The following is a 20,457-nucleotide window of genomic DNA, read 5'->3' on the forward strand; positions in this document are numbered from 1 at the left end:
CTTTAAGTTGAAACCTGATACTGCCTGCTATGTGCTATTTCAGCTTCAGCAGGAACTGAATTCAGGCACAGCCTAGGTGAATAGGACTGAGACTCTGGGAATGCTGCAGATTTAAGACACCCCTCTGTGAGCCCATAAACTGAGAAAACATCATGGATGCTGCCTGGACCTTCTTGGTCACTTGCAAATGCCCAAAGAAAAGGGCTTGTTTTTCTGATGGAACTATCTAAAATTGAGCTGCTGAATGTCTCCATATTTCTGATGCAGAGGATAGTTGCATTCCTAATTTGGGATTCCTGCCAGAAGCTGCAAGTTGGGAGAGGACACATCACAGGGAGTATGATGCCTCCATCCACTCCCGACAGAGCCTACCTTTGACCCTCTCTCAGGGATACCTCCCTGTTGTTGGCTTGTGTTAGAATTTCTAGATTAATTGAAGTTTGCAAAAATGGACTGATATCCTGACTCTGCTCCCCTCACCTCTCTCCTGCTTCACACACCTTAGGAAGGCAGTTTAATTACTCAATGCAGCTATCCCAAGCAAGGGATTAATATTTTTTACAGCCAGTTCACTAGATAAATGATAGAGACAAAAGAGACAGGATGTTGTGTAAATTTATTTTAAAAGTTTTTTAACATGTAGAAATATCTTTATTTTATTTAGATTCAAAAAAGTTAAACTTAGGGATATATTTTTTATATTTTTTTCCTTCCTCACCTCTTCCAGAAGCTCCTATTTCACCCTCTCTAGGTCTGACTCATCACTAGAGCTGGGCATAGAGGGGTGGGCCTCAGAAGTGGTCACTGAAGAAGATGACTTCATCCTTGACAAGGCTGTACTGTTCTTATCCTAGAATCTCCTCACAGATTCAATGTGGGCTGGGACTCTGGCCTCTGGCTCCCCCTGATTGGCAGATTCTTCTTTGGCAGGTTTCTCCCCAAATTGTGTGGCTTTCCTTCTCCAGACCAGCATAGCGTTCATCTCTTCCGTGAGCCCTCTTCCCGTCCTTTGACTTCTCTCAGCTTTGGGGGCCAAAGGCCCCCCCAAAGCCTTCTCCTGCTTGCTGGCTTTCCTGAGTTTGGCTCCAGCAATGGCTGCAGCCAGGCTGGGGGCCCCAGTCCCTCCACCACTGGGGCCTTGTGCTGTAGGGAGAGGGGGAACAGGGGGTGGGCTTCCCCTTGCTCCAAGCCCCACAGCCTACAACCCCAAGAAGGAGAGATGGGTAGTGGCAGAGATCCGGAGGAGGATGAGGTCCTGCAGGCGGGGGAGCAGGTGGACCTCCTGCATTGGAAACCCTGCACTCCCGCTCCATGAGCTCCAACTGCTGCTGCCTTTTCTGCTTCTCCATCTCCTCTGGGGAGGGGCCGTTCTGCACAGACCAGGTGGGAGGTGCTATAGGCGACAGCAGGGGCAGAAGCCCACTTCCTTCCACTGCCTCTAGGGCACTGGCCATGCCTACAGCAAACTGTGTTGCATCCTCCTTGCTGTCGAAGTTGAGACCCCAGACCTGGCGGGCGTCACACCACTGGTGGAAGTTGGGGGTGGCCTGGTTATACTTGACACCCTGGATGATGGCACAGTCGATGACCACCTGCCGGTGTGGCTGCGTCTTCTGGCTGATCACTCAGAAGGAGTTGGCAATGGGGTTGTGGTAGGTCTGGACTCGGCTGAAGGCCTGGGGGCCATGCCAGCAGGCAGCCATCGCTTGCTGCTGTCATTGTAGAGCATCACAGTGGCCCGGCTGGAGCAGACAACCGTCTAGCTTACAGCTGCTTGGCGGGCAGAGTTCCCACAGGGTAGGTGCTCCTGGGTGCCCCTGGCTTGAGGTTCAGGGGTTCAGGGCTGGCTCCAGGTTCTGCTCAGTCTTCCCTAGGGTCCCGCCCCATAGAGTCCAGCTTCCTGGGGGGAACATGGACAGGGCCGGGGCAAGTCCTTGGGTTCCTCCTCCCTCTGGGGGTCTGATTGGGCAAACCTGGCACAGAAAGGGGGTGCAGCATCCCTACCCCAGCAAGCCCCCTTGGCCAGTGGCAGCCACAATGTTACTCTTACTGCTGTACTTCGCTACATTTCATTCCAAAATTCCACCAGTTATCTTTTAAAGAGATTAAATAAGGGGCTTCCTAGGTGGTGCAGTGGTTAAGAGTCCGCCTGCCAGTGCAGAGGACACGGGTTCGTTCCCTGCTCCAGGAAGATCCCACATGCCGTGCAGCAACTAAGCTCGTGCGCCCAAAAAACAAAACAAAACAAAAAAAAAAAAAAAGAGAGAGAGATTAAATAAGAGAAAATTATTTGGATTCACCCACAATTTTACCATTTCCACCACTATTCAATCCTTTGTGTAGATCCAAATTTCCTTCTGATAGAATTTTTCTGCCTGGAGAACTTCTTTTAATGTATTTTGTAGAGCAGATCTGCAGGGAATGAATTATTCTAGCTTTTGATTTGCTTACGTGTGTAAATGTTTTTATTTCATCTTCATTTTTGAAAAATACCAGAGAATTCTGGATGGCATAGATTCTGGTGAGAAGTCTGCTGTCCTTCCTTAAGTCTGTTCCTCTGTATGTAATGTGTCTTTTTTTTTTCTTCTTCTCTTCTGTGAGGGCATTAGTGTTGGTGATTGAGTCAGTCTCATCTTAGCTGAGCTGGGCTTCAGTCGTTTTATTTCTGTAGTTATTTTCAATATGCCACAGACTTCACATTCCTTCAGCAGTGGGCAATGCTGCCTGATATTAGTGTAGGATCTGGAGCACTGGAGGTATAACAGGGAAGAGCAAATCTGACTCTATATTGGAGCTATTTCTTTTACTTTAACCTTTGTATTCTATTGCTTTTGCTACAAGTTAATCATTAAAGAGATGTTGCCTATAGCTTAAAATGTACATAATGGCCCATCTCCTGGAACCCTGCTTCCCACACCTGAACATTAAGCTCAAATACCTTTGTTTAAGCTCACAGGAACTATCTTGACCAGGCCCACCTGTGAATGGCTGCAGAAATGAAGAAATTAACACATCCCCTCCAGAGTCTGGCCAGAACCAGGAAATATTTGCAACAACTTACCACCTTTTTTACTTTACCTCCTCACCTCCCCTCTCTCCTCTGTAAAGGAAACTTAGCATCCAAACCCAGGCAAGATGGTTCTTTGAGACACTAGTCCACCATCTTCTTGGTCAACTGGCTTTCCAAATAAAGTCGCTATTCCTTGCCCCAACATGTTGTCTCTCCACTTATTGGCCTGTCATGTGGCAAGCAGTACGATCCTGGACTCAGTAACAGAGGCTCTGTCAGTGATCCTATTCCGCACTCAGCTTGCAGCATGACACATACACCTGGGCCACAAAGGACTCTCCCCCAGAAGTTGACTGCTGCTGCTCTGCTGCTGCCCTTCATGGAGGCAGAAGGGCTTCTCTGATTCCCACTCCAACCTCAATCTTAGGCAGATCTTTTAGGCTTAACCCTCGGGGATGGTGCTTTCTCAGATTCCTGCACCCCCTTCGTGTTAGCCAAGTTTTTCCCTGTATCAGTGGGGAATCTCAAGTGGAAGCAAGTTCAGAAAACTTGCCTCTACCCCAGAGTAACAGACCCCCACCTTACATCAGTGTGGGTTTCTGAGCCAAAGTGGGTATTTTGCTTCTCTTCCAGACACAAACGTCTGTTGCCTATACCCTTCCCTCAACATCAGCAGACCCTTCACTACAGACTCATGATGAGAGGGTTTCCTGTCCTTCCCACATTGGCTGATGTCTTTGCTTTATAGGAGAAAGTTTGGGGAAGCAGGCAGGGTTACTTCTCTGTGTGCTACTGAGGTAACTCTCTCAGGTCTCCTGGAATTCCACCAGTCTTCCCCATGAATTGCAAGTGAAGGTCTGCAAACAAGATCTGGCAGATGAACCTGGATTCCTTTGGGGTCTGAGATTTCCAGGGATTCCACACTCTCTCATTAGCTTATATTTGGCCATTATGAATTTGTTACAATTTTACTTGTTTGCTTCTCAGCTGCTTTTATGAATGTCTCTTCTTCCACACATACCTTACCAGAGGTGAAGTAGTTTGTGTGTCCTAAGTCTGTTCAGGAGGCCTTGTCACCCTCTGGTATCAGTTCACATGGCTTCCTTGTTACCTCAAGGATCTCACAGTTTAAAAAAAAAAACAAAACCTGGTAGGTTCATGAAATGTAACAAGTGTACCACTGTGGTGGGGGATGTTGATAATGGGGGAGGTTATGCATGTGTGGAGGCAGGGGGCATATGGGAAATCTCTATGTCTTCCTCTTAATTTTGCAGTGAACCTACAACTGCTCTAAACAAATAATTTTTAAAAAATCTATAATGTTGCAGATTATTGGACTTTTTCTTACTGTCAGAGTGAAAGTGACTTTCTCTTGAGTCTTTCTACATCCTATGTGGAAGTAGAACTCTCATTTGCTAATATTGTGACTACTGGTAGAAAAATAATATTCAAATTTTTGAGTTAAAATATAATCCAGGAGCTAATAAATATGGCTTGCAAGCTAAATCCAGTCCAAGGTTTGCTTTTGTATAGCCTTTGAGCTAAGCATGCTTTTTACATTTTAAGGATTATTTCTTTAAAAATAGAACCATAAGTCACAAAGATTATCTATGGTCCACCAAGACTAAAGTATTTACCTCTGGACTCTTTAAAGAAAAATTTGGTGATCTCATATTATCCTAATATCTTTTATTCTGCTTTCCATAATTGCATATATTTTTATAAACATTGGTAGTAATCATTTCATAATGCATACATATATTAAATCATCATGTTATACTCCATAATAAAAATTAATCACATTATACAACTTAAATATATAAAAAATTTATTTCTCAATTAAGCCTCAATAAAGCTGGGGGAAAAACAATATAATACCCTTCCAGACATTTTTTAGCTTACATATACACTTAATAATTTATTTATTTTATTTTTTGGCATATAGTTGATTTACAATGTGTTAGTTTCAAGTGTACAGCAAGGTGATTCAGTTATACATATACATATATTCATTCCATTTCAGGTTCTTTTCTCATATAGGTTATCACAGAATATTGAGTAGATTTCCCTGTTCCAACAGTAGGTCCTTGTTGGTTATCTGTCTTATATGTAGTAATGTGTGTATGTTAATCCCAAGTTTCTGATTTATTCCTCCTCCCACCCATGTTTCCCATTTGGTGACCATAAGTCTGTTTTCAATATCTGTGAGTCTGTTTCTGTTTTATAAATAAGCTCATTTGTGCCATTTTTTAAAAATTAGATTACACATATGATTGATATATAATAATTTACTTTAATCTCAATCTATTTTACTGCTAATTATTTTTTTATAAATTAATTTATTTATTTACTTATTTATTTATTGGCTGAGTTGGGTCTTCACTGCTTCACGCAGGCTTTCTCTAGTGTTGGCCAACAGGGGCTACTCTTCATTGCAGTGAGTGGGCTTCTCATTACAGTGGCTTCTCTTGTTGCGGAGCACAGACTCTAGGCATGCAGGCTTCAGTAGTTGTGGCAGGAGGGTTCCATAGTTGTGGCTCACAGGCTTTAGAGCACAGCCTCAGTAGTTGTGGCTAACGGGCTTAGTTGCTCCACAGCATGTGGGATGTTCCTGGACCAGGGCTCAAACCCATGTCCCCTGCATTGGCAAGTGGATTTTTAACCACTGCACCACCAGGGAAGTCCCCCCACTAACTATTTGAAAGTTCTTTCTCTTTGCTTCATAACATAATATTAATAGTTTTCACAATCATCATTAATTACTGCAGAATATTACTATAACTATGATAAATATACATCTGTACTTTCACTGGCTAGTATGATATCAATAGTGAGCATATAAATAAATTTTTATTCAAAGTTGCATCTAGAAATATTACCTACCTGTCTTAACACAGCTGCTATAACAAAGTAGCACTGGATGGCTTATAACAACAGGAATTTATTTTTCAAAGTTCTCATGGTTGAAAGTTTGATATCAGGATGCCAGCATGACCAGGTTCTAGTGAGAGCCCTCTTCTGGGTTGCAGAATTCTTGTTGTATCCTCACATGGCAGAAAGAGGATGAGAGAGCTCTCTGGGACCCCTTTTATAAGGACACTAATCCCATTCATAAGGGCTCCACTCTCATGACCTAATTATCTCACAAAGGCTCCAGCTCCCAATACTACCTCACTGAGGATTAGGTTTCAACATATAAATTTTGGGGAGACAGAAATATTCAGTCCATTGCACTATCATTGAAAAAGAATGTTCAGATGATAACCACAACTCCAAGTGTTGTGGCTTTTTTACATTGCTGATTATGAGAGCTTCAGTGAGAGCTCCTGGGCCTGACCAGCCAGGGGAAAGGCAGAAGACTTGAAAATGTGATTTAAAGCGTAAAACTCCTTCTTTCTTTAATATTGATTCTTGCAACTCCTCTTTGTAATCTTGACTGTAAGCTAAGGGCTGAGTCAAGAAATTTTAAATTCTGATGACTATCATGACCCTTCCGGGGAACGATCAATCCTTAATCCTTGGGCTAAAGTCATTGTTTTTAGTAATTAATCCATTGCTGTTGTAAATTCCTATCGTTAAAAGTAACTAGGTGGGGGTTATGATTAACTACTCTATTTTAGGGCATTTAAGACACACGTAGGACTCCATCGTGGGTCTCTCCACCTCCTTCTGGTGTCTGAGCCAGAAGCTATTGTACATTCTCTCCCTAATAAACTGTTACACTCTGCTACTTAAACCTGAGCAGCAGCTTGTTATTTATCTCAGGAGAAATTCCTTTCTTCCGGAGATCAAGAATACGCACCCCTAGGCAGATTTCATGGCAACAATGATGTGACATTGGTTAGATATGATGATTTTCTAAGAATGATCAGGGATCACACTCTAGTACAAGGATGGCAGAAATCTTGTTGGCATACAGTATTTGGCTACTTGATTTTCCTAAGCATCCTAAACTGAAATGAAGCTGAATAGTAGGTTAAGTCAAAGTAGTTGCGTAAAATGCAAACTGTGTTTGAATAAGTATACACAATAGGAAACCTAGGAATAAGGGGACATATGATTTTAATTAGAAAGAATACCCTTCATTGCCTCCATACTTTTAAGGGGGAAACTTTTCCAAATATTCCATGATTTTGTATTTATCTAGTGGATCTATTAAAATGTCAATATTTCAGAATCTTTGGTTCTGTGTTAGTAAATGTGTTATCTAGCTAGTTTATAGTGATACAAAGCTCAAATGTAACAACTGTTAGTTTGATTAGAAATTCATCAGGATTATTGCCTCGTAAGATCTGACATTAAAAACTGATATTTATTTGCAGTGAACGTCTCCAAGTACCTTAAGAGAAAGTTGGTAAGAATAAATATTAGTATTAAAAATATCTTGAGTATGTGTAAAATGGGCCAACAATGAATACCACAGCTGGCATTGTCACTGGATGCTAATTAAGTGCCTAAGAAAGACAATAATTAAGGAGGAAAAGAGAATGGTCAAGGCAGCATCACACAAGTACAGAATCATACACATGAACAAACCCTGCAGCTGTAGAAAGACACAAGAGGCAAGAATCTGGGCATTAAGAGGTAATGAACCACAACACCTCACCATTTTTTTTAATTAAAAAAAAATTTTGGCTTAGTCGCGGTACACAGGACCTTCACTGAGGCACGCAGGATCTTTCATAGCAGTGTGCGGGCTCTTCGTTGCAGCATGCGGGCTTCTCTCTAGTTGTGGCATGCGGGTTTTCTCTTCTCTAGTTGTGGTGCAGGCTCCAGGGCACATGGGCTCTGTAGTTTGTGGCACATAGGTTCTCTACTTAAGGTGCGTGAGCTCAGCAGTTGTGCTGTGCAGGCTTAGTTGCCCCATGGCATGTGGGATCTTAGTTCCCTGACCAGGGATTGAACCCGTGTCCCCTGCATTGGAAGGTGGATTCTTTACACCTGGACCACCAGGGAAGTCCCCCCCACCATTAATTAGACTTTCTTCTCACAATCTCAGGATTCCACAAGTAAGTTTCCTGAGGGTCAAATACCCACAGTAAAGCTGAACCAACTTAAAACTACACTGAAAACTACTTCAAGAATTATGTAGAAAGATATTGCTAAGAGTGAGGTTATTCTGAGCAGGTCCTAATCCATCATTCTCATAGATAGCTGAAGAAATGGCCTATAAGCATTTATCTGATACCCTTTAAAGTAGTGCTCTTCAAACTTTTTTTTTATTACTTATTGTATATAATTCAGTAAGCATGAAAATATATGTGTGTGTGGGTGTGGTCTGTTTTCATATTCTATATGCAGTTCAGGCTGATATTTACTATTTTATTTTATCTCTTTTCTTTAAAATGCTATTTGTGGTCAACAACATTAATCTTATTACCTACCATGAATTGCAAACCATAGTTGGTAAACAATGAAGTCTTTTCACAGAACATCTCCAATGATTAATATCAATAAATGCTGCTATTGATGTACATGCAAATAGACATGAGAACACCCATTTTGTCCTCATCCTTGGAAATTCAGTATTTTCAGACAAAAAGGCCATCTTTGATATAGGCCACTAGGGCTACCATAAAATATATAATTACTGAGGAAATGTAAGTGCCATCTGCAAAGCTTCACATTAAAATTCAGATAACAGTGTCTATTTTGCACATGACAACTGCCACTTGATACAGACAGGAACTCACAGGCAAAAGGGTCAGCAGGTTCCTATAGCCTCTTGTTCTTTTGAATCCTGCGGAAACCGTTCTTGGGCTGGGGCAGAGCTGAAGGTCATGCATTGCTGTAGCAAAAAGACCCCATCTCCTTCTGTGCCTCATCTTATGAGGCAAGTGCAAGGGTTGCATTTCACATGATAAGTAATAAATAATTTGACCTCAACCACCAAGCAGTCTGAGCTTAGATGCCAGCTGTTTGTGATATTCTGGAAAATGACAGCTCCCCAGAATCTATAGAACATATCCCAACCCCTACTCATCTGTGATTCTGTGGAAATATAAATTCTTTCATAGATTCTCCTTCTTGAAAGAAAGGAAGCTCTGGTCATGTGGGAAATTGCAGGTAGGCCCAGCTCTCCTTGCTTAGCAGCCCAGAGAGAGTTCCTGGGGTCATGTATCAGGCAATTCTTTCATACTTTCTGCTGTTCCCTGTGTGTCAGCAGAGCTACTTCATAACTTGTTTAGTAGAGTGCACGGCAGCTGGGAACAACCCCTCCCTAGGTCCCTGGCACCACAGTGGCATCTGAGCACAGAGCGGAGGGGCTCGAACTGCAGACAGAGGGCTGTCTCAAATAATAACATTATTGAGAAGAAAGATGGCAGTGAAGTATAAGGATGTGGAATGCATCCCTCTCCACAGATCCATCAGGAATACACCAAAAGACACAATAATTCCCACAGAGAACCAGCTGAACACCAGCAAACGACCTCAGACACCAGAAAGGACTGCAAAGATCCTGACATAACCGGGTAGGACAGACGGAAAAACAATAGGAGAAAGAGAAGGAGAAGAAAGGAAAGGGACAGGTCACACACCCTAGGGTGGGGGGATCTGAAACAGAAGAGAGATTGCTGAATTCAGGAAAACATCATTACCTGACGGGGAAACCCCTTCTCCAGTGGGGAATTTCCCTGGGTCAGAAGGGAGACATTTGGGACTGTTCAAAGAGGGTGAAGCAGCTGAGCTGTGGCAGATGGGAAAGAGTGAGAAACACATGGAGGGTCTGCACCATGACTGGACTGAGACATCGATTCACAGCTGAACAGGGGGTCTGGGAGCTGTAATGTGGGAACCAGAGAACTGGTTAAGGGTGAGAAACATTGTTGGCAGTGGGGAGATGGTCTGAGAGGACAGGAGGGAAGAAATTCGCAGTGGAGAGTGCCTACTGCAGAAAGCTGTGCGGCCATGGTGGAGGCTAGATACTGCTGACTCACAAGCAGGGGGCAGGAGCCGCGGGCATAGCCTCTCTCCCGGCACCTGCAACGGACAAAGGAAGGATCCCTGTGGGCCTAGCTAAGGCACTCAGGGATAAAAAAGGCCTCTGGGCAGGGCTGGCCTAGAGTGCCTGCAGCCAAGAGCCAAAAGCCCGCAGAGTGGCCCAGCTCTGGAGACATTCTGTTTACACCTGAGCCACCAGTGTCCCTCTGCAACAGGTACCGACAGGGCCAACTGAGCTGCCGTGACCCGGGCAGGGTACACCAGCAGAGTCATAGCGGGGGGGGGGGGGGGGGTGGGGGGAGCCATGGCTGGAGTCACTCTCTCGGCCTGAGCTGCCCAAGTTGCTGTGAGCCAGGCAGGGCGCCACTGCTCACTCACTCCCAGGGGAAGGAGGCATCATTGTACCCTCTCTCTCCCCACACACCAGCGCTTACAGATGAACAGTTATGAACTTTTATCACGTTGGCCAATGGTTATCTCGCATACGAATGGTGGGAGAAAGCTAAAGATTGGCATCAGGTTGACGTCTGCCCTATAAAATGTAGTGGAGCAATTCAGAAATCATCAAAGCCCAGGTCCTCATGACCCACAGCTGTCCAGCAATCTGATGGAATGAGTTTGATCATTTGCTGGGTAGTTGCTCACAGAAAGTCTAAGTCCAGAAATCACTAGCTCCCATTCTTTGAGCACTTCTTGAGTTTCCTACACACACACACACACACACACACACACACAAACTGGACTTAAAGGGAAAAAAGCAAGTAAAATTTGATAATGATAGTGTCTTTGCTGAGAAAGATCAAAACCGATGAGATAAAGTAAATAAGAGATCAAGGATTATAACTGTTCTCACTCAAAAAAAATTGAAGAACTGTTACCCAGTCCAAGCTCATACTGCTCACCATGTGACAGGCCAATAAATCGAGACAAGTTGTTGGGGCAAAGAATAGCGACTTTATTCAGTAAGCCAGCAGACTGAGAAGATGGTGGACTAGTATCCAAAAGAACCATTTTACCTGAGTTAGAATTCAGGTTTCTTTTATACTAAAAGGAGAGGTGGTGTGGCTGGTTGTTGCAAACTTCTTGGTGCCAGAATCCTTTGTTCTCACAGCTTTTTGCATAGGTCTGGTCATATTCCTGTAAATCTCCAATAAGACAATGGTTATTCTCCACTCTGCAACTTTTTATCTTTATATGAATGGAAGAGTGTTATACCTTTAAAGGTCAAGCCTGGGAAGCAGATCTTTAAGAATGGGCTATCATGTATATCTCAGGTTTGTTCTTCTCTGTTACAGAACCACAGTTCCAATTCAAGCTGCTTTTTAGAGACAGAGATTGAGAAACCTCTCTTGTCCTGCTCAAGATATTTCCTTAAAAGAACCCCAACTGAATGTCAGTTCAACAATATGTCCTTATTTATTTATAAAAAGCTATTTATTGATCAGGGCCCCCTTCCCTTCCAAATACTACTTCCACACAAAAACTGATAAGTCATATAAAAGTAATAAGAATGGAAACTGGCACACAGCTTACAGTCTACATTAACAAAAGTTTATATTCCACTGGCTCCATCAACATAACTTTACTAATCCAGGAATCTCTAGCCTATGAAAATAAAAGCTGAAAATAATTTTATTGGTTCACAGGAAGATGCTGGAGGAGTAAGATGTGGCGATCACCTTCCTCCCCACAAACACATCAAGAATACATCTACATGTGGAACAGCTCCTACAGAACACCTACCGAATGCTGTCAGTGTACCTCAGACTTCTAAAAAGGCAAGAAAATCCCCTTGCAACTGGGTAGAACAAAAGAAAAAAGGGGAAAAAAAGAGACAAAGGAAACGGGATGGGACCTGACCCCCTGCGAAGGAGCTGTGAAGGGGGAAAAGTTTCCACACACTAGGAAGCCCCCTCACTGGAGGGGACAGGGGGAACTTCAGAGCCTCAGAGGAGAGGGGCAGCAACAGGTGAGTGGAGGGCAGAGCAGAGAGATTCCATATGGAGGATGAGTGCCAACCAGCATTTCCCAGCCTGAGATGTTTGTCTGCTTGCCTGCTGGGGTGGGTGGGGGCTGGGCACCAAGGCTTGGGCTTTGGAAGTCAGACCCCAGGGAGAGGACTGGGGTTGGCTGTGTGAGGACAGCCTAGGGGGGCTAGTGTGCCACAGCTAGCCAGGAAGGAATCTGGGGAAAAGCCTGGGCCTGACAGAGAGGCAGAAGACCTTTGTTTCAGGGTGCTCGAGAGGCGGTCCACCATAGGAGCTTCCTGCTCCGCATGCTCACAGACAGCAGGGCAATGCCTATGTAAGCACCAGCATGAGCCACATCTGTTGTATCAAAACACAGAGCCTGCCACTGCAGCCACCAAGGGTCCTGTGTGCAAGGCAGGTCACTGTCCACACCCTCCCAGCAGCTGGTGCAGCCCGCCACTGCCAAGGGTCCCGTGATCCAGGGCCACCTTCTCCGGGAGAACACATGGCGTACCTCAGGCTCACGCCAACCTCTGCTGCTGCAGGCATTCCCCACACATTTCAACTGGACTGCCATATCCCTCCCTCCCACAGGCCTGAGTGAGCAAGTGAGCCCACATCAGCCACTGCATTTGCCCCCTCTTGCCTGGGTGGGGAACTGATGCCTGAGAGCGGCCCATGTGCAGATGCAGGACCAAAACCAAAACTGAACCCCAGGGGATGTGGGAACAAAGAAGAGAAAGGGAAACCTCTCTGTATAATCACAGGAGGAGCAGATTAAATACCCAAAATCCGCTTGGTAGACCCTGCATCCGTGGATTACCTGAATAGATGAGTGTTCCTACAATTGAGGCTGTGGACTTTGGGGGCAACTGTGGACTTTAGGGGCAAGTGTACGCAGGAGTAAGGCCAGATCAGAGTCTGAGGTGACACCACAGTGCTCACAGCAGGTGCAGAGACCTACCTAGAAGTACTGGAGGACTTCCTGGCTTCATTTCCACTTTTGACTTGTTTCTGGTTCTATGTTTTTGTTAGTTTAGTTTTTAGTGTACAGTTTCGTATGTGGGTTTGTTTACTGGTTTGGTTGTTCTCTTCTTTGTTTTCTCTCTCTCTTTTTCTTTTCTTTTCTTTTTGTGAGTGCATTTGCATACATCTCTTTGTGTGATTTTCTCTGTTTAGTTTTGCTTTTACCATTTGTCTTGGGGTCTTGTCTGTTCTCTTGCTTTCTCTTCTTCTTCCTTTTCTTCCATGATGTGCAGCATGCAGGGTCTTGGTGCCCTGGCCAGGGGTCAGACCTGGGCCTCTGAGGTGGGAGAGCTGAGTGCAGGGCATTGGGCCAGCAGAGAACTCCCGGCACCATGGAATATTAATCAGCAAGAGCTCTCCCAGAAGTCTCCATCTCAACACTAAGATCCAGCTCCACCCAATGGCCAGCAAGCTCTAGTGTCAGATACCTCATGCCAAACAACTAGCAAGACAGGAACACAACACCATCCACTAGCAGACAGGCAGCCTATAGTCATTCTAAGCTCACAGACACCCCAAACCACACCACCAGATGTGGCCATGCCCATCAGAGAGACAATACCCAGCTCCACCCATAAAAATACAGGAAACAGTCCCCCCCCCCCCACCAGGAAGCCTACACAAGCCCCTGAACCAACTTCCCCACAGGGTACAGACAACAGAATTAAGAGAAACTATGTCCCTGCAGCATGAGGAAAGGAGACACCAAACACAGTAAGTTAAACAAAATGAGAAGACAGAGAAATATGCAGCAGATTAAGGAGCAAGGTAAAAACCCACAAGACCAAACAAATGAAGAAGAGATACGCAGTCTACTTGAAAAAGAATTCAGATCCAAGATCTCAGAAATAGTATGGAGGCACAAAATGGAGAAAATGTAAGAAATGTTTAACAAGGAACTAGAAGAACTAAAGAGCAAATGAACAGTGATGAACAACACAATAACTTAAATTTAAAATACTCTGGAAGGAATCAATAGCAGAATAACTGAGACAGAAGAACCGATAAGTAACCTGGAAGACAGAATGGTGCAAATAACTGTCACAGAGAAGAATAAAGAAAAAAGGGTCTGAGAAAATATTTGAAGAGAGTATAGTCGAAAACTTCCCTAACATGGGAAAAGAAATAGTCAATCAGGTCCAGAAAGCGCAGAGAGTCCCATACAGGATAAACTCAAGAAGAAACATGCCGAGACACATATTAATCAAACTATCAAAAATTAAGTACAAAGAAAAATATTAAAAGCAGCAAGGGAAAAGCAACAAATAACATACAAGGGAATCCCCATAAGGATAACAGCTGATCTTTCAGCAGAAACTCTGCAGGCCACAAGAGAGGGGCAAGATATATTTAAAGTGATAAAAGGGAATCAAGATTACTCTACCCAGCAAGGATCTCATTCAGATTTGATGGAGAAATCAAAAGCTTTACAGACAAGCAACAGCTAAGAGAATTCAACACCACCAGACCAGCTTTACAAAAAATGCTAAAGCAATATCTCTAGGCAGGAAACACAAGAGAAAGAAAAGACATATAAAAACAAACCCAAACAATTAAGCATATGGTAATAGGAACATGCATATTGATAATTACCTTAAATGTGAATGGATTAACTGCTCCAACCAAGAGACACAGACTGGTTGAATGGATACAAAAGCAACACCCATATATATGCTGTCTACAAGAGACACACTTCAGAGCTAGAGAAATATACAGCTGAGAGTGAGGGGATAGAAAAACATATTCCATGCAAATGGAAATCAAAAGAAAGCTGGGGTAGCAATATTCATATCACAAAAAATAGATGTTAAAATAAAGACTATTACAAGAGACAACGAAGGACATAACAAAATGATAGAGGGCTTAATCCAAGAAGAAGGTATAAAAATTGTAAATATTTATGCGCCCAACATAGGAGCACATCAATACATAAGGCAAATGCTAACAGCCATAAAAGGGGAAATCAACAGTAACACAATAATAGTAGGGGACTTTAACACCCCACTTACACCAATGGACAGATCATTCAAAAAAAATTAAAGAAAGAAACACAAGCTCTAAATGACACATTGCACCAGATGAACTTAATCAATATTTATAGGTTGTTCTATCCAAAAACAACAGAATACACTCTCTTCTCAAGTAAACACGGAACATTCTCCAGGATAGATCACATTGGGTCACAAGTCTAGCCTCAATAAATTTAAGAAAATTGAAATTGTAGCAAGTGTCTTTTCTGACCACAATGCTATGAGACTAGATATCAATTACAGGGGAAAAACCTGTAAAAAATACAAAGACATGGAGGCTAAACAAGACGCTACTAAATAACCAAGAGATCACGGAACAAAGCAAAAAATACCTAGAAGCAAATGACAATGAAAACATGACCACCCAAAACCTATGGGATGCGGTAAAAGCAGTTCTAAGAGGGAAGTTTATAGCAATACAGTCCTACCTCATGAAGCAAGAAAAATCTAAAATGAAAAACCTAACCTTGCATCTAAATCAATTAGAGAAAGAGGAACAAAAAAACCCCATAGTTAACAGAAGGAAAGAAAAGAAGATCAGATCAGGAAAAAAATGAAAAAGAAATGAAGGAAACAACAAGAAGGATCAATAAAACTAACAGCTGGTTCTTTGAGAAGATAAACAAAATTTCTAAACCATTAGCCAGACTCACCAGGAAAAAAAGATAGAAGACTCAAATCAACAGAATCAGAAGTGTAAAAGGAGAAGTAACAACTGACAACACAGAAATACAAAGGATCATGAAAGACTACTGCAAGCACTATATACCAATAAAATGGACAACCTGGAAGAAATGGACAAATTCTTAGAAGTACAACCTTCCAAGACTGAACCAGAAAGCAATAGAAAATATGAACAGACCAATCACAAACACTCAAATTGAAACTGTGATTAAAAATTTTCCAACAAACAAAAGCCCAGGGCCAGATGCTTTACAGGCAAATTCTATCAACATTTAGAGAAGAGCTAATACCTATCTTTTTCAAACTCTTCCAAAATAGAGCAGAGGGAGGAACACTCCCAAACTCATTCTACAAGGCCATCATCACCCTGATACCAAAACCAGACAAAGATGTCACACACACAAAAAGAAAATTGCAGGCCAATATCACTGATTAATATAGATGCAAAAATCCTCAACAAATTACTAGCAAACAGAATCCAACAGCACATCAAAAGGATCAAACACCATGATCAAGTGGGAATTATCTCAGGAATGCAAGGATTACTCAATATATGCAAATCAATCAATGTGATACACCACATTAACAAATTAAGGAATAAAAACCATATGGTAATCTCAATAGATGCAGAAAAAGCTTTTGACAAAATTCCACACCTGTTTATGGTAAAAACTCTCCAGAAAGTGGGCATATAGGGAACCTAGTGCAGCATAATAAGGGCCATATATGACAAACACACAGCCAACATCATTCTCAATGGTGAAAAACTAAAAGCATTCCCTCTAAGATCAAGAACAAGACAAGGGTGCCCACTCTCACCACTATTATTCAACATAGTTTTGGAAGTTTTAACCCACTCAATCAGAGAAGAAAAAGAAATAAAAGGAATCCAAATGGGAAAACAAGTAAAACTGTCACTGTTTGCAGATGATACGATACTATATTGAGAAAGTCCTAAAGATGCTACCAGAAAACTACTAGAACTAATCAAAGAATTTGGTAAAGTAGCAGGATACAAAATTAATGCATAGAAATCTCTTGCATTCCTATACACTAACAATGAAAAATCAGAAAGAGAAATTAAGGAAACAATCCCATTTCCCATTGCAACAAAAAGAAAAAAATACCTAAGAATAAATCTGCCTAAGGAGGCAAAAGACCTGTATGCAGAAAACTACAGGACACTGATGAAACAAATCAAAGATGATACAAACAGATGGAGGGACATACTATGGTCTTGGATTGGAAGAATCAACATTGTGAAAGTGACTATATTACCCAAAACAATCTACAGATTCAATGCAATCCTGATCAAATTACCAAGGGCATTTTTCACAGAACTAGAACAAAAAAAATATACAATTAATATGGAAACACACAAGATCCTGAATAGCCAAAGCAAACTTGAGGAGGAAAAACGGAGCTGGAGGAATCAGGCTCCCTGACTTCAGACTATACTACAAAGCTTCAGTAATCAACACAGTATGGTACTGACCCAAAAACAGAAATACAAATCAATGGAACACAATAGAGAGCCCAGAGATAAATCCACGCACATATGGGCACCGTAGCTTTCACAAACGAGGCAAGAATATACAATGGAAAAAAGACAGCCTCTTCAATAAGTGGTGCTGGGAAAGCTGGACAGCTACATGTAAAAGAATGAAATTAGAATACTCCCTAACACCATATACAAAAATAAACTCAAAATGGATTAAAGACCTAAATGTAAGGCCAGAGACTATAAAATTCTTAGAGGAAAATATAGGCAAAACACTCTATGACATACATCAGAGCAAGATCCTTTTTGACCCGCCTCCTAGAGTAATGGAAATAAAAACAAAAATAAGCAAATGGGACCTAATGAAACTTAAAAGATTTGCACAGCAAAGGAAGCCATAAACAAGACAAAAATACAACTCTCGGAATGGGAGAAAATATTTGCCAATGAAGCAACTGACAAAGGATTAATCTCCAAAATATACAAGTAGCTCATGCAGCTCAACATCAAAAATAACAAACAACCCAATCTAAAAATGGGCGGAAGCCCTAAATATACAGTTCTTCAAAGAAGACATATATATGGCCAACAAACACAGGAAAAGATGCTCAACATCACTAATCACTAGAGAAATACAAATCAAAACCGCAAGAAGTATCACCTCACACTGGTCAGAACGGCTATCATCAAAAAATCTAGGAACAATAAATGCTGGAGAGGCTGTGGAGAAAAGGGAACCCTCCTGCACTGTTGGTGGCAATGTAAGTTGATACAGCCACTATGGAAAACAGTATGGAGGTTCCTTAAAAAAATAAAAATAGAACTACCATATGACCCAGCAATCCCACTATGGGGCATATACCCAGAGAAGACCATAGTTCATAAAGATACATATACCAAAATGTTCACTGCAATACTATACAAAAGAGAGGATATGGATACAACCTAAATGTCCACTGATGCATGAATGGATAAAGAAGATGTGGTACATATATAGAATGGAATATTACTCAGCCATAAAATGGAATGAAGTTGAGTTACTTGTAGTGAGGTGGATGGACCTAGAGACTGTCATACAGAGTGAAGTAAGTCAGAAAGAGAACGACAAATACCATATGCTAACGCATCTATATGGAATCTAGAAAAATGGTACTGATGAACAGTGTGGCAGAGCAAGAAGAAAGACGCAAATGTAGAGAACGGACTAGAGAATGCGGGCGGGGTGAAGGGGAGGCTGTGATGTAGTGAGAGAGTAGCACTGACATATATACACTACCAAATGTAAAATAGATCGTTAGTGGGAAGCTGCTGTGTACACAGGGAGATAAGCTTGGTCCTTTGTGATGACCTAGAGGGGTGGGATGGGGTGGGATAGGGTGGTTGGGAGGGAGGCTCAAGAGGCAGGAGATATGGGGATATATGTATACATATAGCTGATTCACTTTGAAACTAACACAACACTGTAAAGCAATTATACTCCAGTAAAGACGTATTAAGAATAAAAGAATTGTATTTTTTAAAAAAGAAAATATTGTCCATTCCAAGAACTACCTGAAAGACCCATCAGCTCTTCAATAAAAAGTGCCAAATGACATTTTTCAACTCCAAGACTCTTTGAACTGTTTGTCTTAAAATTCTTGCCTTGCTGTGTCCACCAAACCTAAACCATTATATCATGATTCTTACCCAATTCTAATCACACCCTCTCCCCGCACTGAAAGACCGGCTCTACACCAGACTTCAAAATCTGAATAAATATCCCTCCTGCCCTGCCACCTCTACTAAGGCTCTGTCCAAGAAGTGCTCTCCTGGCAATGTTACGCAATAAAGTCGGCTTTGCTTATCAAGTTGTTTGGCTGATATTTGAGAAGTACCCTATATGATGAGCCTAGTCACACTGCTGTACATCGTGTGACAGTGGACTGAGCCTAGATCCTAGGACCAATATCTATGGATATTTCTAAACCACACACTGACCAAACGACCACAGGTATATTTAGAGATTCAAATGTGCAGTGTTGCAAGCCAAAAAGGTGAATTCCGTGGAAGTGAGCAAAGTTATTGCAAGCACGACAGAAAACTTAGAAGCAGAGAAGAAAATAGTTAAGCAAAGCATGTATAAAAGTAGGTATTAAAATCATTAATATCTATTTCTGTCACTGCCGTCTTTCCAAGACACATTCTCCACTAAAGGTAACCTGGGACTGTCTGCCACCAAAGTTTGTGGGGGCATAAGACAGATTGCACAGGAGGGGAGAAAAAAAACCCACCACCCTTCAAGCCCCTTTTCTCGTCCTCGCGAGAGCCTGCGGTTCCGGGTCTCAGCTGCAGTGGCGGGAAAACCTGAACCTGTGCAGCACACGCCCAGATCAGGGCGCATGCGCTGGGCCGTGTGCGCCCATTGCTGCGCAGGCGCCTTGCTGTGCGTGTTCTGTGAGCAGAGTTGGGCGGGGGGAGGACGTGTTCCTACCGTCTCGATTCTTTCTCGCTACTTGAGGCTCAGCAGGTAGGTCCACAGATCCGTCCTGCCGGGAGTGAAGTGTGTGTGCTTGTCAGGGGGAGCCAGCGGGCTTCGGGCGGGTCTGGCGGTGCTATCTGTGGCCTCTGAGGAGAAAGGCCCTCGAGGTTGCCGTTCTTTTCCTCACAGGTGTCGCGGCCGCCATGGCTCTCGTCCTGGTGGTGGGAGAGGGAGGGCGGTGGGCGGCAGAGGGCAGGGGCTCAGATGAAGTTGGGGCGAGTCTTGAGGGTGCCGTTTGAGGTATCTGGGTCCTGAAGGCCCTGAAACTGACGAGAGGGCACGGAATCCGTGGTCAGCAGTGGGGCCCCGGGCAGAGAGTGGGGCGGGTGGTAAAGGAAAGGCCTAGAAACCAGACCTCTGTGGGGTTGTGACTGCATCGCGAGATTTGTGGTGTCCCGCACAGGGTGCTAAGCGAGGAGAGTGCCTCATATGGTCTGTTGCAGCTGCTCAGCTCTGCCATTTTAGTGCAAAAATAGTGGTAGACAGTATGTAAACGAGAGAGTATGGCGTTGTGTTCCAGTAAAACTTTATTACCGGGGGTGGGGGGGTGGGGGCGGGGTGAGAGGGGGTGTGCTTAGTAAATGAGAGCATCTTTGTAAATGAGTGACTACTACAAAAGCAGTAGTCACTCACGTTTCAAATTTCCAGCAATATTTCATTAGATGTATAAATGATGGGGAATCCAGTTGTGAAATCGAGCCTCATCTTTTGTCAGGTACCTTAAAGCTGATTTCACTGCCAATGTGGCTAACATAAATGGTTTTGCAAGCCCTTGT

At 43.0% G+C, this 20,457-nt stretch overlaps 1 pseudogene; it reads right to left on the reverse strand.

The window, feature by feature from the left end:
- Positions 1–709: 709 nt before the first annotated feature.
- Positions 710–19,826, reverse strand: LOC130841519 (vasodilator-stimulated phosphoprotein-like; annotated as a pseudogene).
- Positions 19,827–20,457: the final 631 nt, after the last annotated feature.

The sequence above is a fragment of the Hippopotamus amphibius genome, chromosome X (assembly GCF_030028045.1).
Source record: "Hippopotamus amphibius kiboko isolate mHipAmp2 chromosome X, mHipAmp2.hap2, whole genome shotgun sequence".
In the NCBI taxonomy this organism is placed as follows: domain Eukaryota; kingdom Metazoa; phylum Chordata; class Mammalia; order Artiodactyla; family Hippopotamidae; genus Hippopotamus; species Hippopotamus amphibius.